The sequence below is a fragment of the Gekko japonicus genome, unplaced genomic scaffold (genome assembly GCF_001447785.1).
Source record: "Gekko japonicus isolate JY-2015 unplaced genomic scaffold, Gekko_japonicus_V1.1 scaffold111, whole genome shotgun sequence".
In the NCBI taxonomy this organism is placed as follows: Eukaryota; Metazoa; Chordata; class Lepidosauria; order Squamata; family Gekkonidae; genus Gekko; species Gekko japonicus.
Window position 1 is genome coordinate 1374314 of NW_015171505.1, and position 16038 is coordinate 1390351.

At 44.1% G+C, this 16038-nt stretch overlaps 1 protein-coding gene across 2 annotated transcripts in view; it reads right to left on the bottom strand.

Annotated features, from left to right (window-relative positions):
• The window catches only part of ZFAND6 (zinc finger, AN1-type domain 6), a 139325-nt gene extending 133255 nt beyond the window's left edge, over nt 1-6070 (bottom strand). The window contains exon 1 of one of the 2 annotated variants that reach the window (XM_015419252.1): nt 6004-6070. The gene's annotated coding sequence lies outside the window, so the exon portion shown is untranslated. The remainder of the gene's footprint in view (nt 1-6003) is intronic. The other variant, XM_015419253.1, reaches the window with a different exon arrangement.
• Between the last annotated feature and the right edge of the window lie 9968 nt (nt 6071-16038).

The following is a 16038-nucleotide window of genomic DNA, read 5'->3' on the forward strand; positions in this document are numbered from 1 at the left end:
AGCACCCCAACCCCGGGAACAAAGCGGAGGGTGGCCCACGGAGAGTGAGGCCCCAGATCAGAGCACATTAGCAGGGCGGTGGGAAGGCACCTGGTGCAAACACGGAAAGGCCAAGCTGCCTAGAGAAGGCCGACACGTCTGCCACAGAGCCCATCTGTCTGTGAAGTGCCTCTCCTCTGGCCTCTCAGCGCTGCAGAACAGGCGGCCATGCCCCAGAGGCCAGCTGAGCATCGGGGCTCATATACAGAAGCGGGGCCTGGCCTGATGGACACCTCAAGCCCGAATGGGGGAAGGACAGGGTGCGGGGAGGGGTATAAAAGGGGGACGGAGTTGGAGGTCGGGGAGGAATGTGGCTGGCAGCCTAGGAGAAGTGTGCAAGAAAGAGAGAACAGCAAAACGGCTTGGGTCCACTCGGTGACATTAACTCAGCGCCCAGTCCATTCTGAGACCTCCAGCCCCCCAGAGAGGTGGCAGGCCTGGAACAGGGACAGTGTTAGGAGGCAGGAGCGCCCCTCTGGGTGAGGTGAGGCTTGACAATTTCTACAGACATGGTCTTGCACAGAATGCTCCTCTACCCACAGTCCAAACCCCAACACACAGAAAATTAGTCTACAACTCACTCTTCCTGCTTTCAAACATCTCATTTCATTTTCTATGAGTGAATTTTTGATCTGCAGTTTAAATCCTCATCTACATTCTGTACTAGTACTGGCAGACACAGATTTACCACCTCAGCAAGAGCTAGATCAGTGTATGATGCTTGAAAGAATAACCTAAGCAAAGACTGGCCCTTGCCCCAAGGAGCAGCCCTTGCAGTCCAGAGGTAGGCCCAATTCTAAACCACAACTGACACCCATTTGTTTACACCTGCGCTTCCAAAGTTACTAACTGTGGGCCCCCCAAAAAATAGTCACATATTTTTGAATAACAGTGATATTCAGAACAAAGTTTGAGCCCAGTGGCACCTTTAAAACCAACCAAGTTTAATCTGGGTATAAGCTTTCGTGTGCGTGCACACCAGAGCTTATACCCAGAATTAATTTAAACGTTGGGTGCGATCACACGCACAATTAGCCGTGCCATAGTCACGAATACCGGGCAGATTTAAAGGATGTGATCAGATGTGATCAGCGCCCTGCACCTGTCGGCAACCCATTTTGCTCTGCCGCAGAAGTGGAGTAAAAAGACACCAAGGAAAGTCCGATAGCAAACGGGTTGCTATGGGCCATGGACGGACTTTCCTCTGCCTGATTGCTGCAGCACACGCTCATGGCGTCGGGATGGTCTGATCAGGCCATCCCGACTCCGGGCCGTTGTTTTTTTCCCCCTTCTCAGTATGCACATCGCACACTCCATAGGGAGCTCTTGTGCTGAGATGCAATTCACTGATTCCCTATTTAAGCGCATTGGGAAGAAATGGCAAAAAAAAACCCAACTCACCTGCTGTTGCGTGTGATCACACAGTGGCGGGCTGCCCTCGCAGCTTCAAAGGACTGTGTGATCGTGCAACTGTGGGTCAAATTCCTCCAGGGGAAATAGCTTCGCTTCCCCCCCCCCATGTTATCTCGTGCGTGTTATCTCGCGCATTACTCAACATCCCTACTTCATGAAGGACTTAAGAGTGAAGAGGAAATACTATAACTTAACTCCTGTGGAAATTTCAAATGACCAAGTAAGTAATATCTGACTAGTTAGTAGGCATACAAATGACACCACCCCCTTCAAATGACCCTAGTCTTTGAATTCTTCATTACACAATCCAGCCATATGAAAGAGGACACTCCATATATCAACAGGCCTGTCACTGATAAGAGATAGCATTTGGGGTGAAAATAAACTCCCTAGCAGAATGTCAGGGTACAATTGTCCTTGCAGTTTAGCATGAGATATGTTCTTATCTCCATGGGATTTGTACCTGACAAGAGGTAGCTCACTGATAAATGCCAGAGGAAGAAGACTCAGTGTCAGTTTCCTGCTGTTTTCCCTTGAAAGGGTATGAACAGATCAGGAGTATAAGGTAATTAAGCTTTTCCCTTCTGAGCAGAAACAGTTAAGCAGTGTCCTTTTAAGGTGAGGAGTCCCCCACCCTCACTTATTTAAAGAGTCTATGGGACAGTCATTTTTTTTTCAGCATGGAGAAAAAGTGGAAAACAGAAGTGTACTTCCTACTTGAAGGGGCAGTACTAACAGTACAGAATTGAAGTATTTTACTGCCAGAATAAGCTGCTGCTTTTTCAAAAAGAGCAGGTGCAAATTGACTCTTATTATTGTTGTTAGAGCACTGAGAAAAATGTGTTACCTAAATTGACTCTTAGGTGACACATTTTTCTCAGTGCTCTGGGTTTATCTCCTAGTGATGTTTGGGCTTTGGAGAGAAGGATGCAAGGATTCATGGACATGGATTTTTAAAAGTGACCCATTCCCTAAGCAAAATAAAACATCTTTTACCTTATTCTGTACAGGACCTTATATTCTGATAATTTCTGTTAACTGATTAATATTAATATAATTAATTTTCTACCATTGTCAGGTGTCAAATAGCACATTGCTGGACAATAAACGGAATATGAAGCCACAAAATCCCCAATTCTAGCATGATCACCATTAAAATTAAATCAGAATATAATATACTGTAGAACAAAAATGTGTGCCATATATTTAAGATTAAGATGTAATGTTCCCAAATATTATCCACACATACATCCCTGATCACAGAGAGAAAGAAACCAGCCATAAATACAATAATCTGTGACCAAAACAGGACTCTTAGGCAGTCACTTCAGTTTGTCAAGTTGCATCAGAGCTCTACCACATTCACTGCTACCTGGCATACTATTTGTTTTCCTGGATATTTAGTCACCTGCCTGACTCATCCCCCCCTCCCCCAGGGTAGTGTAGCTGGGAACAACAGCAGCTGTTTGAGGTTAAGCTCACTTCCGGCTTCAATGGTTGTTTATTTGTTGGGGGCAAGAATGCAAATCAGCTTTGATCACCACCTGCTTCTCAACTAGGCCACACCCCTTTCTACATTTTTTTCTGCATTTGGGAATTAGGTAAAGGTTCCCTTGCTCGAAAGCCAGTCGAATCCAACTCTAGGGTTGCGATGCTCATCTCCGTTTCAAAACCGAAGAGCCAGCGCTGTCCGAAGACATTTCTGTGGTCATGTGGCCGGCATGACTAAACACCGAGGCACACGGAACGCTGTTACCTTCCCACCGAAGTGGTACCTATTTATCTACTTGCAATTTCTTGCTTTCGAACTGCTAGGTTGGCAGGAGATTTGGGAATTACCCCCCAAAAAAACATCTTTGCAGCAGGAACTGACTTTTCCTGCTTCTCCTATAATCCCAGTAAATTCTTCACATTCCCCAGGATCACTCAGCTACCACCCTCCATCTCACTAGTGGGTCCCTCTATGATAGGCTAAAAAATCCCCATTTTCTCAAATTGCCCCAATCGGTTATATCTTCACAGGAACACACCAAGGTGAAGCCATTTAAATTGCTGGTAGGCCTAACATGAAAAAAAAAATGTGGCCCCCTCTTTTCTGGAGATGCCAACATGCTACATCCTCACCTCTTTTCTATTGATACCCCACTCCAAAGTGTTGGAGTAAATGTCTCTATCCATCTCTTGACCACAAGACGCTAAGTAAAGGGTGGACTCCATACAGTCATCCTATTTCACAGCCTCTCTGGGAACTGATGCACCATAGAACAGAGTCAGGAGGATTTTATTCTTGCATGGTTTATTTTTGTTCTGCTTATTTATTTCAATTATATCCCACCTTTCTCCCCAATGGAGACCCAAAACAGCATACTGCATTCTCCTCTTCTATATTTTGTCCTTACAACAACCTAAGTGGCAGGTTTCGTTAGAATATGTGACCCAGCAATCTTCCATGGCAAATCCTGATTCTATATTACCACACTGGCTCTCTTGCCAGATTCCCTTCAAAATATGAGTCCACCTTAAAGACCAACAAATTTTTCCAGGGCATAAGCTTTCAGGAGTCAAAGCTCACCTCACATCACTGTGTTTTAAGGTTAACATGATAAAAGCACACACACAGATCTTTTCACAGCTGAGTTATAACTAAAAAGCAAGCTCACACTCTTATTTTTAAGAGCACAGGCAGCATTTTACCAGGGTCCACTTAGTCCAGAATTGTATACAGGAATACCAACTATGAGCAGAACTGAACCAATCCACCTGCAGATTTTTGATTTCCTCCTGTCTACTCCCGCATTTGGACAGACTTTCCACCTAATCCCCCCCAACCTTTCCTTAGCTGATTTGTGTTTGTGTGGGGGGTGCTACCTACATGAGGGATCAGTTATGTTTATTTTCCAAAGCCCCTTCACTTTCTCTTACCTTTCCTTAAGCTATTGCTGAGGGGAGCAAAAGCCCACACATACTATGTGTCCCTCTTTCACTAGTGTATGTGGGATTCCTTAGATAAGGAACAGAGCAAAAATGTCACCTGAATGCTTTTACACAGTCTTTTACCTTTCCTCATTCCTCCCCCGGAAGAAACAGCATCTGATGGGGGAGCTTGAAGATTCACATCCGCCATTCCTCCCTCTCTGGAGTAAGGGGGCTCCAGAGAAGTCCCTAAAGGAGAGGGGGGAGATAGTAGGAGCTCATGTTCCTTACCCCACCCCGCCCCTGACCAGTGTTCCCTCTAAGCTGAGTTAGTGTGAGCTAGCTCAGAGTTTTTTTAGCCTCCAGCTCACACATTTTTGTCTTAGCTCAGGAAGGATGGTTCCAGAGCGAACTAATTTACGCAACAGCCAAAACACTTGCTCACAACTTTAATGCCAGTAGCTCTCAAAGTAGAACTTTTGCTTATAAGACTCCACAGCTTAGAGGGAGCATTGCCCCTGACTTTCTGATCTTCCTCAAGATCCTCTTTGGAGGAGTTATGCCCCTCCCAAGCCTTTCAGGGAACCCTTTCTCATGTTTTTTAAAAATGGAAGTACTCCTTTGTGGGATGTCTATGCAGGGAGCTCTCCTCAAGTTCCTTTTCCCACAACCCCCAACAAAGGTGAGGTCTTTAAGAAGTGAGAAAACCCCACTACACCTCTCAGTGAAGATTTTCCACATCATCCTCTTCCATGCAAAAGCGGGTAAACTCCTTAAGGGTTTGAAGGGGACACTCCACATATCCTTTTTTTTCTGTTAACCAATCCAGCTTTGAACAGTGAACCAATCCAGCTTTTCCAATGAAGTGAACCAGTGAACCAATCCAGCTTTTCCAATGAAGAGTCTTCCACCTTGGACTTCCCATTATAAGCCTCTTGCCTGGTGTAGATACAAGGGAAGCACCTTCCATGACCCGCCCATCAGCTCTTAAGGAGTGGGGTGGGGAGGTTAAATGCCAACCCAAAAGCCTTCCATTGAAGACCCCTTTATGTGTGGGGGGCACTTCTCATATTCCTTTTTCCCAACACCCACCCTGGATTCAGGCCCTAGTCACTAGGACACAGATGTTACCACTCTAGAGCCTTCCAGTAGACTCCCCTTTTCCATGTGCAGGCTCCCTGGGCTGGGGGGGGGGCACTCACTCCCCATGTCTCTTCTCCCTCCAAACCCCCACAGATCAGGTCCTGAAAAGTGGTTGGGTTAAATCTCCCCCAAGCTTTCTCCTGAAGACCCTCCACATAACCCCTTTTCCTACTATATGTAAGGGGATTTTTCCCTGGTGGGTGTGAGGTTGGGACATTTCCCATACCCTTTTTTCTCAAGTGTCAACGCCCCGCCCCCCCATCAGCAATGGGATACTCACTCTGTGGCCCTTCGCCCCACCCCAGTCAGATCTTAAGGAGTATAGGGGTAATTATGGCCCCCTCCCTCAGAATTTTTAAGCATACACAGTCACCCGTCCCTAGGGAAAATAAAGAAGGAATCACCCCACTTCCTCTCTCTCTCCTCTTCCTCACAGGCCTCCCTCCAGCGGGAGCGGGGGGGGGGGGAGGGCACAGCACAGTCCCGCGCGCTCACCTGGCGGCGCCGCAGGGGTCCTCCGGCCGCTTCTTTTCTCTCCTCAGTCCTGACTAAACTTTTTTTCCTCCTCTCCCAGCCCTGCCCAAGAGAACGTCTCGAGTGAGTGCTGATTGGTGGAGCCAGGAAGGTGGGTGGGAACAGGGAGAGGTGGTAGACGCTTTCCCCCTCCCCAGCCCCTGCCAGCACCACCTCGTCAGATCTCGGAAGCTAAGCGGGGTCGGCCCTGACTTGTGTTTGGATGGGAAGTCCAGGGTCTCTACGCAGAGGCAGTAACAAACCACCTGTGAACCTTTCTTGCCTTGAAAACTCTACGGGGGTCACCGTAAGTCAGCTGTGACTTGACGGCGCTTCCCACCCCTTCCCTGCCTGGGAGAAATTGTTTAAAGGGGCCGGTGCTGCTGTTGTTACGGGTCGGTTTAAAGGAAGTGAGGAAGAGGCGGATCAGGTTCATAGGAGACGAAGGTAGCTGATTTCAGTACGGGAAGCTACACATGGCGACCAACCCCACCCCGGAGAAACGAGCGGCAGCAACGAAGAGGTTCTCCCACCCCCTCACTGCCCCGCACGAAGTTATCGAAACCGTTCCTGCAGGACGCTGGAGGGCGCTGGAAAACCGGTAACCATTAGTTTCACAATGGAGATCTGGTAGCCTGTTGTGAAGGATTTTCGGAATGTTTAAAACTTCTTAAAAGTTTTGGAATGAAAGCCGACGGTGATGTGGGATCTACAGCCTGATCCTGCACACGTTTATGATTTCTTTTTAATTGCGTTTTATTTTGGTTGACTATAACTTTGGTTTTTAATGTTGTAATATTATTGTGGTTGTTTACATTTGACTGTTATTGTTACTTTTAATTTTGTTTTAAATATAACATCGGTGCCTAGCAAAACTCAGTACACATGTTTTAAATAAATGACATTTATAGCCTGCTTTTCTTCCCTCTTCAAGGGGGCCAAGGTTGGTTTAGTAGACAGGGTGTTGGACTAGGACCTTGAAGATGCAGGCTTGAATACTCTGCTTGCTGAGTGACCTTGGACCAGTCAGCCTAACATACCTCTCTTGCAGTTCAGGTAAATACTACATTCAAAAAAGTTAATTAAAAAGAAATCTACTTTCCCAGTCATAAGGGAAGACCTTACATCAATTAAGTTATACAGCTCTAACAGGAAAGAATATATTTGATTGGCCTACCTAATCACTTATGTAAAAATTAAAAAACATCTTCTCAGGTGTCTGGACTGATGAATACTTTGCTGAATTTACGGCTCATTACAAAGGTGATTAGAGAGGATCTAATTAATTTCCCCCTGCAACCTATTTAATAGCAAGCATGTGATGTAACTTAGGCTGAATCACAGGATCAGTTAACATATCCATTGGCTGAGTGTGTGATCACAAGAGCAAGCTGCATCAGCTGGTAGATCATGGGGGGACCTTTTTATTTAAGTCACAGGAATGATGAACAACCATCTTTATGCAACCATCTTCACAAGATGAGCAGACAGGATAGCTGCTGCAGCTGTGTATTATACACATACTAGGAAAAAGGCCCGTTGTGAAAATAAATACAACGACCTCTAGAAAGAGGCTCTGGGCGGGTGCCCCGGCCTTGGGCACTCAGTGTTAATTTGTTGTGGTGACCTCAGCAGGGTATAATGACACTGAGTCCACCATTTTCTCCAGAGGAACTGATCTCTGCTACCTAAAGAACAGTTGTAATTTTGAGTGATCTCCAGCCCTCACCTGGAGATTGGCAATGATGGTTCCCCAGAAGGGAATCATTGGTTTGGAGGGTGGAATCTATGGCTTTGTACCTGTCCGAGGTCCCACGCCTCCTGAAACCTCACCCTCTCCAGGCTCCATCCCTCACATCTCCAGGAATTTCCCACCTGGAGTTGGCAACCCTATCTCCTTCCCAGCCAATCATCAACCTACCGTTATTTGCCCCTCACTCTTCAGCTTTCCACCCCACACACACCTGCAACCTCTCCCGTGCTCTGAAGCCCTGACTGCTACATCTCATTGGCTGTCATACGGGGGCTACCTCAGCAGCATATAAGGATACAGAGCCCACAATTTTCTCAGGGGGAACTGGTCTCTGCCATCTGGAAAGCAGTTGGAATTCTGAGGGATCTCCAGCCCTCACCTGGAGATTGGACACATTTTGCCTCAGAACAGCAAAACTGTTTAGAATGTTAGAGGCAAAAGCCAATCAAGTCGCATATGCAAACAACCTCTGGGTTCCGAGGCAGAGGCCAATGAGGCTGCATATGCAAATAACCTCTGTGTTCTGACTGGCTAGGGGAGGAGAGGAACAGCAAAATGTTTAGAATGTTGGAGGCAGGCAAAGCAGCCAGTGGATAGGGAGACCCTCTGAATGACAGATCAGAGAGCGAACTGATTTTGGAGCATGTGGAATGTTCTAGAGAAGTGCCACCACCATTCGGCTTTTATTTATAAGGGAGATGGTGTGATCTGCTAGTGGCTTACCTCAAGTTGCCGAGTGGTGGAGACAAACAATAATTTATAGGAGAATAAAACATGTTTTAAAGGAGGCTTGGCTTCCCATGGGAAACAGTCCTGCAGTTTTCAAAGCCATACAACATGTTGGCATTCTGTGATCTGAACTCCAAACATATTATTTTGCTCAGAAAAGGAGATAGGGGGTGTTAACTCCCCACCCATGTGGTTTGCTCCTCTGAGAATGATTCCCCCAGGGGGCATTTCAGGGTCAACATTCTTGACCTGCGAAATTGCATTGTGAAGGAGTCAACGTTAAACCCCCCCCCCTTCCCCATGCCATGGACATGAGTAATATTCCCCCCATGACTGTTTCTTAGGACCAAATTCTACTTCTGAAGTTTCATTCACAAAACTCTAACATACCTCTCTTGCAGTTCAGGTAAATACCTAATTCAAAAAAGTTAATTAAAAAGAAATCTACTTTCCCAGTCATAAGGGAAGACCTTACATCTAGCATTACCCATAGTTTAGCCTAGAGTGGGATGACTGCATACTCTTTCAAAAAGCCTCCAACTCTGCTAAAACTAACCCTGATTCATGAGAAGTACAGATTCAAACCAGGGTCAAATCGTCTGTTTCAAGAAAAAAAGTAGGATGAATTACAGTTTGTTGCAAGTTAGCCTGAAGGATCTACCAAAATAAATCTATTTCTCCTTCTCTCCCCCTAAAAGGAGCAGAGCCACTATCATCTGAATTTACTGAATACTCAATATCTTGGGTTAAAAAAAAAACCCTGAAACCCTGCTCCGTTTTATAAGTAAAAGCTTTCTCTGCCTTCCTAGGCAGTAGAATTCACTCTACCTTTCCAGTCAATGCTGTGAGAAAGATTTTACAGTACTGTTAATGACAGGGATAATTTTCACAAAGCTGATTTGGGAGGAGGGAAGGTTTTTCTAAGTGAAGGACTGCTTGGATTATTAAGTGCTTTGACAATGGGGTTGCAAACAACATGTAAGCAGTTTTGTGAGAATGCCAGAGGTTTGGTATCTGTGAGTGTGAGCTGCAGAGAAAGACAAAGCCAAGCCAGCATACTTTAAGCTCTGCAATTGTAGTGTTGCTATCCTGTTACATGACAACCTTTTTTGCAGTCCCAGACAGACAATAAAAATTGAAGGTTTATTGATCCTCACACAATGTGCTGCCACACGTGGCTGTTGGGTCACATTCAACTGGGTGGCTGGCAATTAGCCACAATGCTGAAACAGAGCCTCTGTGTTTTGAGGCAGTGTACCTCTGAATATCAATTGCTGGGGTCATCTCTTTCCACTTTCATAAAACATTACAAAATCAATATATATGATTCGGCTGATGCGGCCTTTGGTCGTCGCTTTTTGCAGTCTGTTCTTACGGCAGATGACGACCTCCCACCCAAAAATTAAATACTGCTCTGGGAGACCCCACAAGATGGCCTCCGCCTCAGGGGAGAACGACCATTGGTACTTACCCGTGAAGGGTCCTTCTCCTCTGAGGCTTGGAGGCCATCTTGGCCCTCCCAAGTCGTCATACTGATTCGTCTCAAGTTACCCTAGTTCAAAGTTATACTGTTATATATTGTTTTCTTCCTGTTCTTACTGACTATATTACTGTTAAGCATAGTTATTATTTAGCTTACTGCTTGCGGAGCACCGAACTGAGCCAGGGTGACTCCCACCAAAGGAAACAGGAAGAAGTTTCAACTTAGTCCTGCCTCCCTGAAGAAGGATGGGAATCACCCACAAGATGGCCTCCAAGCCTCAGAGGAGAAGGACCCTTCACGGGTAAGTACCAATGGTCGTTTTCCCAACCATAACAATAAACAAAACAAAAATGTTTAACATCACATCAAAAAAAACAGTTCAACAGATTACATCATCAATACAAAAATCATTCAGTTATATCAAACTAAAAATATATCATCTCTTGGTACAGAGGATTATTTGGTATAATACCATTTTCTGCCACATAACTAATCAAAGGGTACTATACTACTACCATTTTTTTCCTTATATGTTTCAATAGGCTGGTTAGAAGTACGGAAAGCTAATTTATTCAAAATAAAATATTCCCAAATTCTGGAAAACCATTGTCGAATTGTCGGAATTTGTTTTTCTATCCATTGTTTTGCAATTGTTGTCTTAGCTGTAGATAACTAAGCTGTAATGAGTTCCATTTTTTGTGTTCCTCTCCTAGAGTCTGTCCATTTATTCAAGACAATTGCCTATAGTGTAAAAGGCTACTTCAGTTATTTGTGTTCAAAATTCACTAATATATTTACACTGTCACCAGCAATGTATAAACTGCTTTTTGTCCACAGTTTTTCCTACAGTAAGGACTTGTGTCTTTATTAAGTTGGTGTAAAGTGGTAGGTGACATATACCACTTAGAATTTTCAGTGTTTGTAATTGTATTGCAAAAGTTTTTTAAAACACTGTTTTTGATACAACGTAACTGGTGTTTCATCAAGTCTATTCAAAATTTTGTATAACAATGTTATCAAACCTGGTGGTAGTTCTCTCCTTTGTTATTTAGAATTTGTTCAAATTCTGCCATCTGTCTATTTCAAGATTGTATTATTTGAGGTAAATCTAACATGTATTTTATCTGTAAATATCTATACCACCTCATTTTAGTCTCAATTTTTTCCCTCATACTGATTTTTCTGTTATGTTATTATTATCTAATAAATGTGTTATCCATGATATTCCAGCTTTTCTCCATATTTTACAATCTTTGTCTTGTCCTACAGGTGACCATGTTTGGTACAAAAATGATAACTGGGCTAATATCCCGGGGCGAGTTTACTAATTCTTCGGTACCATATTTTCAGTGAGTTTTCTAAACTTTATTGTTTTTTTGTATTAGTAGTTACCATACTTTTTGAGTTCCATTAACATGTCATATAACCAACATGGTAACCATGTATAACATTCTATTTGTGTCCATTCTGGAGGTGGGATCGTAGAAGACGCTTTTAAAATGGTAGCTAAGTTTTGATGACTTATGTAACCAGAATTTTTGACTCCCAAAGTTGGCCATCCTATGGGTATGGTTGTCAACCTCCTACTGAGGCCTGGAGTTCCCTTGGGATTACAACTGATCTCTAGATGACAGAAATAAATTCCCCTGAAAAGGTGAAGATTCTACAGCATCACTTCCCTGATGAGCTCCATCCTAAATCTACAGGAATTTCTTAAGCCTGAGTTGGCAAGCCTGTGACAGACCATGGACAGCCCATCTGTAGAGAAACTATGCAATTTGGAATGCACTGCAGAGGCCAGTTCTTAAAGTTCTCCACTCACTGGCACTTTTTGAGAAGTAGATCTCTTATCATTAAGGATCAAGTGGACCCAGAGGAGACAGGATTCCACTAGCATCATTCATGAAGCCCCCTTCATTGAAATATTGCCGAATGACATCCACCTGACCCTCTAGCACTTTTTCATTTATATAATAGCAGTCTCAATATGTTATAATTTCCCACAGTGTTCCAGTTTTTCAGTTTTCTGCACTGCAAACCTCCATCTTGAAAGAGATCAGCATTTACCAGAAACAAAGACAGGTTTATCTTATTTATAAGATACACTATTACAGACATTACAAATTAACAGTTAACTCCATTTGACTGAATAACTACAGTCTATGAACTAACATAAAGCACGTGAAGCAAACAGTTATACCTTGTTCAAGGAGTCCCCCTGATGGCTTAGGGCCAATCAGAGGCTAGGTAAGAGCCCGCCAAACTAACAGGTCACTTTCCCCAAGAGAAATACTATACCAGGCAGACAGAGATAAAGGAAACTAAGAAGACACAGTAGAACAGAAACTTAACATTCCAGAGGCACCCCCCACTCCCATGGCAGCCAGGGCTCGCAAGACCAGCAACATTGCATTCCTAATATGAACAGAGACAGTGTTTTTTCCCCACCTGAATCTGTTGTGTTTTTTCGCCTGGCTCCTCCCATTATCTTGGGCAATGCAATCCTATGCAGAGTTAATCCAATCAAAGCTCGTTGACCAATAGTTCAGTAACTCTGTGTACTGGAATGTACAATTGTACAGTATAGCCTGCTCTCATCAGACCTTAGAAGCAAAGCAGAGTTGTACTTGGATGGGAGACCACCAAGGAAGACTTTGCAGAGGAAGGCAATGGCAAACCACCACTCCTAAATCATTTGCCTTGAAAACCCTATGGAGTCACCATAAGTCAGCTGCAATTTGACGCACTTTACACAAACAAGTCTGTGTGTAGAATTGCATCCTAACCATACAAATCCTAAACAAAGTACAACGCTTCTAATCCCAATGAGTTCAATGAATTTAGAAGGATGTCACTGTGGTTAGCATTTGCACTTTTAGGTTGCAGCTCTAAGGGCACTTTGCTGCGAGTAAGCCCCTTTGAATCACATGGAGCTTACTTCTGAGTAGGCCTGCTTAGGATAGCTAACTTAGGCCCCGGGCACACGGGCCGGCTGAAACGCGGCTACTCAAGAGCCGCTCAAAACTTGAGACGCCGCGGCGGGATCCCACGGATCCCCTAGCCGCGGCGCAGCACTCCCCGGCACGCTCAGATGCCGGGGAGGAAAAGTCCGAGGGGAGGGGGGAGGCTGCCGAACTGCGCATGCTTGGGCATGCGCAGTACGGCTGGGGGCCGGGATGCGGCGGCGCAAGGACGCGCCGCCGATCCCACAGCCCTGCCTGCGCCGCACCAATGGATGCAACCACCTAGAGAGGTGGTTGTTTTTTGCGGCGCAGTTTGGGCCGTTGGGACGGATCAGGGACGGAGACGGCACGCTCGCCAGATGTTGAGGTGAGATTGCGCCTGTTTGCTCCGCCCCAGTTCCGTCCCGCTCCCGGCCCAAATGGGCTCGTATGAACGGGGCCTTAGTCTTCCAATGGAGCTTATTAGTGGTGACTTCAGGCAAGAGAAAAAGAAAGTATTTTGTCATGTTACAATTAATTTATGGAATTTGTTAATTTAATTTATGGAATGCACTGTCCCAATAGGTGATAGTGATCTTAGAAGGGGTTCAGAGCTTATTTCAAATTCATGGAGCAAAGGTCTACCAAATACTTCTAGCCAGGATAGGTCAACAGAAGCACCATTTCAGAGGTAGTATATTTCTAAATAACTTTACCTGCGAGATTTAATGTCTGGAGACTGAAAAGGAGGGAACAAAACCTTGAAGAACTCCAATTCTAGTTTAACAAAATGTTATCTTCAAAAGTCTCTGCAAAGGGCACAATAAGTATAGGGACTTCTCAGGTACCAGTCAATAGGAGCCTCCCCCTACTGAATGGGGAGAAGTGGAACATGTGCTAAAGGTAGAGTCTCTCTGCTTTGATCAGAGAACACCGAACCAAAATCTGGGCTGAACATTGCCTTTTGGGGGGCTTGGATGGACCGACTTGAAGCTCATGTGTCTGGAAGCTCGAGTGCCCGAATCATGCATGCTCAGCTCGGAAGCGTTCTGCTACTTTCACCAGAGAAACCCCACCCCCGCCATTTCACGCTGAAAAGCAGGTGTGGGTGGGATTTTTTGCCTGTCGAGGGACCAATGCTGGGCACCTGAGGCTGACAGGCGTCTTCAATTTCCAATTGGAGACGTCCATCCTTCTCCCTCGAAATGGGAGGGGTGTGTGTATATATTCCTAGGCGGCGCGCAACCATCCTTTGTTTGTGTCGCGGTCTCTTACAGTGCAGTGCTCCTTTTGCGTGCAGAAAAAAAAATCTCATGCTGGGTCTGGGGGGGATTTATTGGGGTTGCTGGGTAGGTAGAGAAACCAGCAGGATCTCTCTCTCTCTCTCTCTCTCTCTCTCTCTCTCTCTTATTTGCCCACATGTGGGCAAATTTTATTAGTTTTATAAGTGTTACAGAAAAGAAAAAAAGAGCAGTGAATTTTAACATATCTAGCCAAAAATCTCACTCACATCATCATGTTTACAAGCAAATTACCATTTTTCCTCTTATTTTGGTTATATTTCATTACATATACCTTTAAAGCAAAAATCTATTCCCGATAACTAATTTAACTATATCCTATATCCTATCTGCTATATTTCATTTTATCTATAATATACTATTATTTATCTATTATTTATCTATTTTCTATAAAAAAGAAAAAATAAAGATGGAAAGAAACAGATATATCTGAGTAACTGACATTTCTAATTAAAGTATATATTCTTTCCTGTTAGCATTCTAGTCCCTTTACATTTTCTTTCATATTTTGACACAATTAGCGTTCAAGCCTAAACATAATAGTTTATATTTTCCCCACAATCTCATCTCCCTCACTAACAATGCCAAGAAAAGCAAATTTAAAAAGTTAAATTGTTACAGAACCTCTAGATAAGGTGCCCATTAAGTATATTTTTCACTACAGTTCGTCTCTAGAAGGTTCAAACTGCCCATATCTTTTTATCATCCTTCAATTAAGACATTACAAGTACAGTAAATAAATTGTTTCCACTTATGTAGCCATTCTTTAGAACTTCCACTAATCGGGGAGATGTATGCATGCACTAAGTAAGCCAGCTGCAAGCCCAGACCTCTCTGAGGAACAACTATCTTTATAGCTCAAAGGAATGTAAATAGTCTTATCTTGGGGGGGGGGAGGACAGGATCAGTAGAGGATAAACAGACGAAGCAGAAGAAGCAGGGCTCAAGCTTCAAAGTGCGGTAGGAGAGCATTTATTCAGTATTTCTTAAAGAGGAAACACCCAGGACCAGCGAACAACCTTCATTAGACTTCCAAAAGCCTTTGGGAAAATGGCAAAAAACATTCAAGAGTTATCCAAACAGTTGTCTGCTTTTGAAAACAAGGTAATCGCGTCTCAGGAAAAATTGAGAGACGAGATTAAAGCAGTTAATGAAAAGATTACAGAAATGACAGAGGAAATTAGAGAAAGAAAACACACTGCAACTGCTGCTAAGGAGCAGGCTCAAAAAATAAACAAAAGATAGAACAATTAACCAGCCGACTTACTGATCTCTCAGACCGGAATAGAAGAGCTAATTTAATTCTGGCAGGGATCTTGGAAGAAGTAGGTAAAAAGACTTTGGAAGAGATGCTGAGAGTGTGGATAGAAGAAAATGGAGTAAAGGTGAAACCAGAAGAGATAGAAAGAGCTCATAGACTGCAGAGAAGAGGGGAAGGAGGAACCCCCAGAGATGTTATTGTTAAATTCAACAGGGAAAAACTGCAACAAGAAGTTTATAAAACATTAAAAAAGAGAAAAGACCTGACTTTAAGAGGGAAAAAGGTCTGGGTGAGGCAAGACTTCTGTCAGGAGACTATAAAGAAGAAAAATCAAATGAGACCCTTTAGCCAAAGACTTTACGCTAATAATGTGACATTTTCGTGGGGCTATCCCTCCACGATACAAATGTTTAAGGAAGGAAAGAGGCTCATAGCACAAAACCCCATGGAGGCAATGGAACTCTGCAAGCAACTAAGAATAAACACAGATGACCTGAGAGGAAATGGAGGAAGGATTAGGAGCAACAGATGACCCTGGAGAAGGAGGC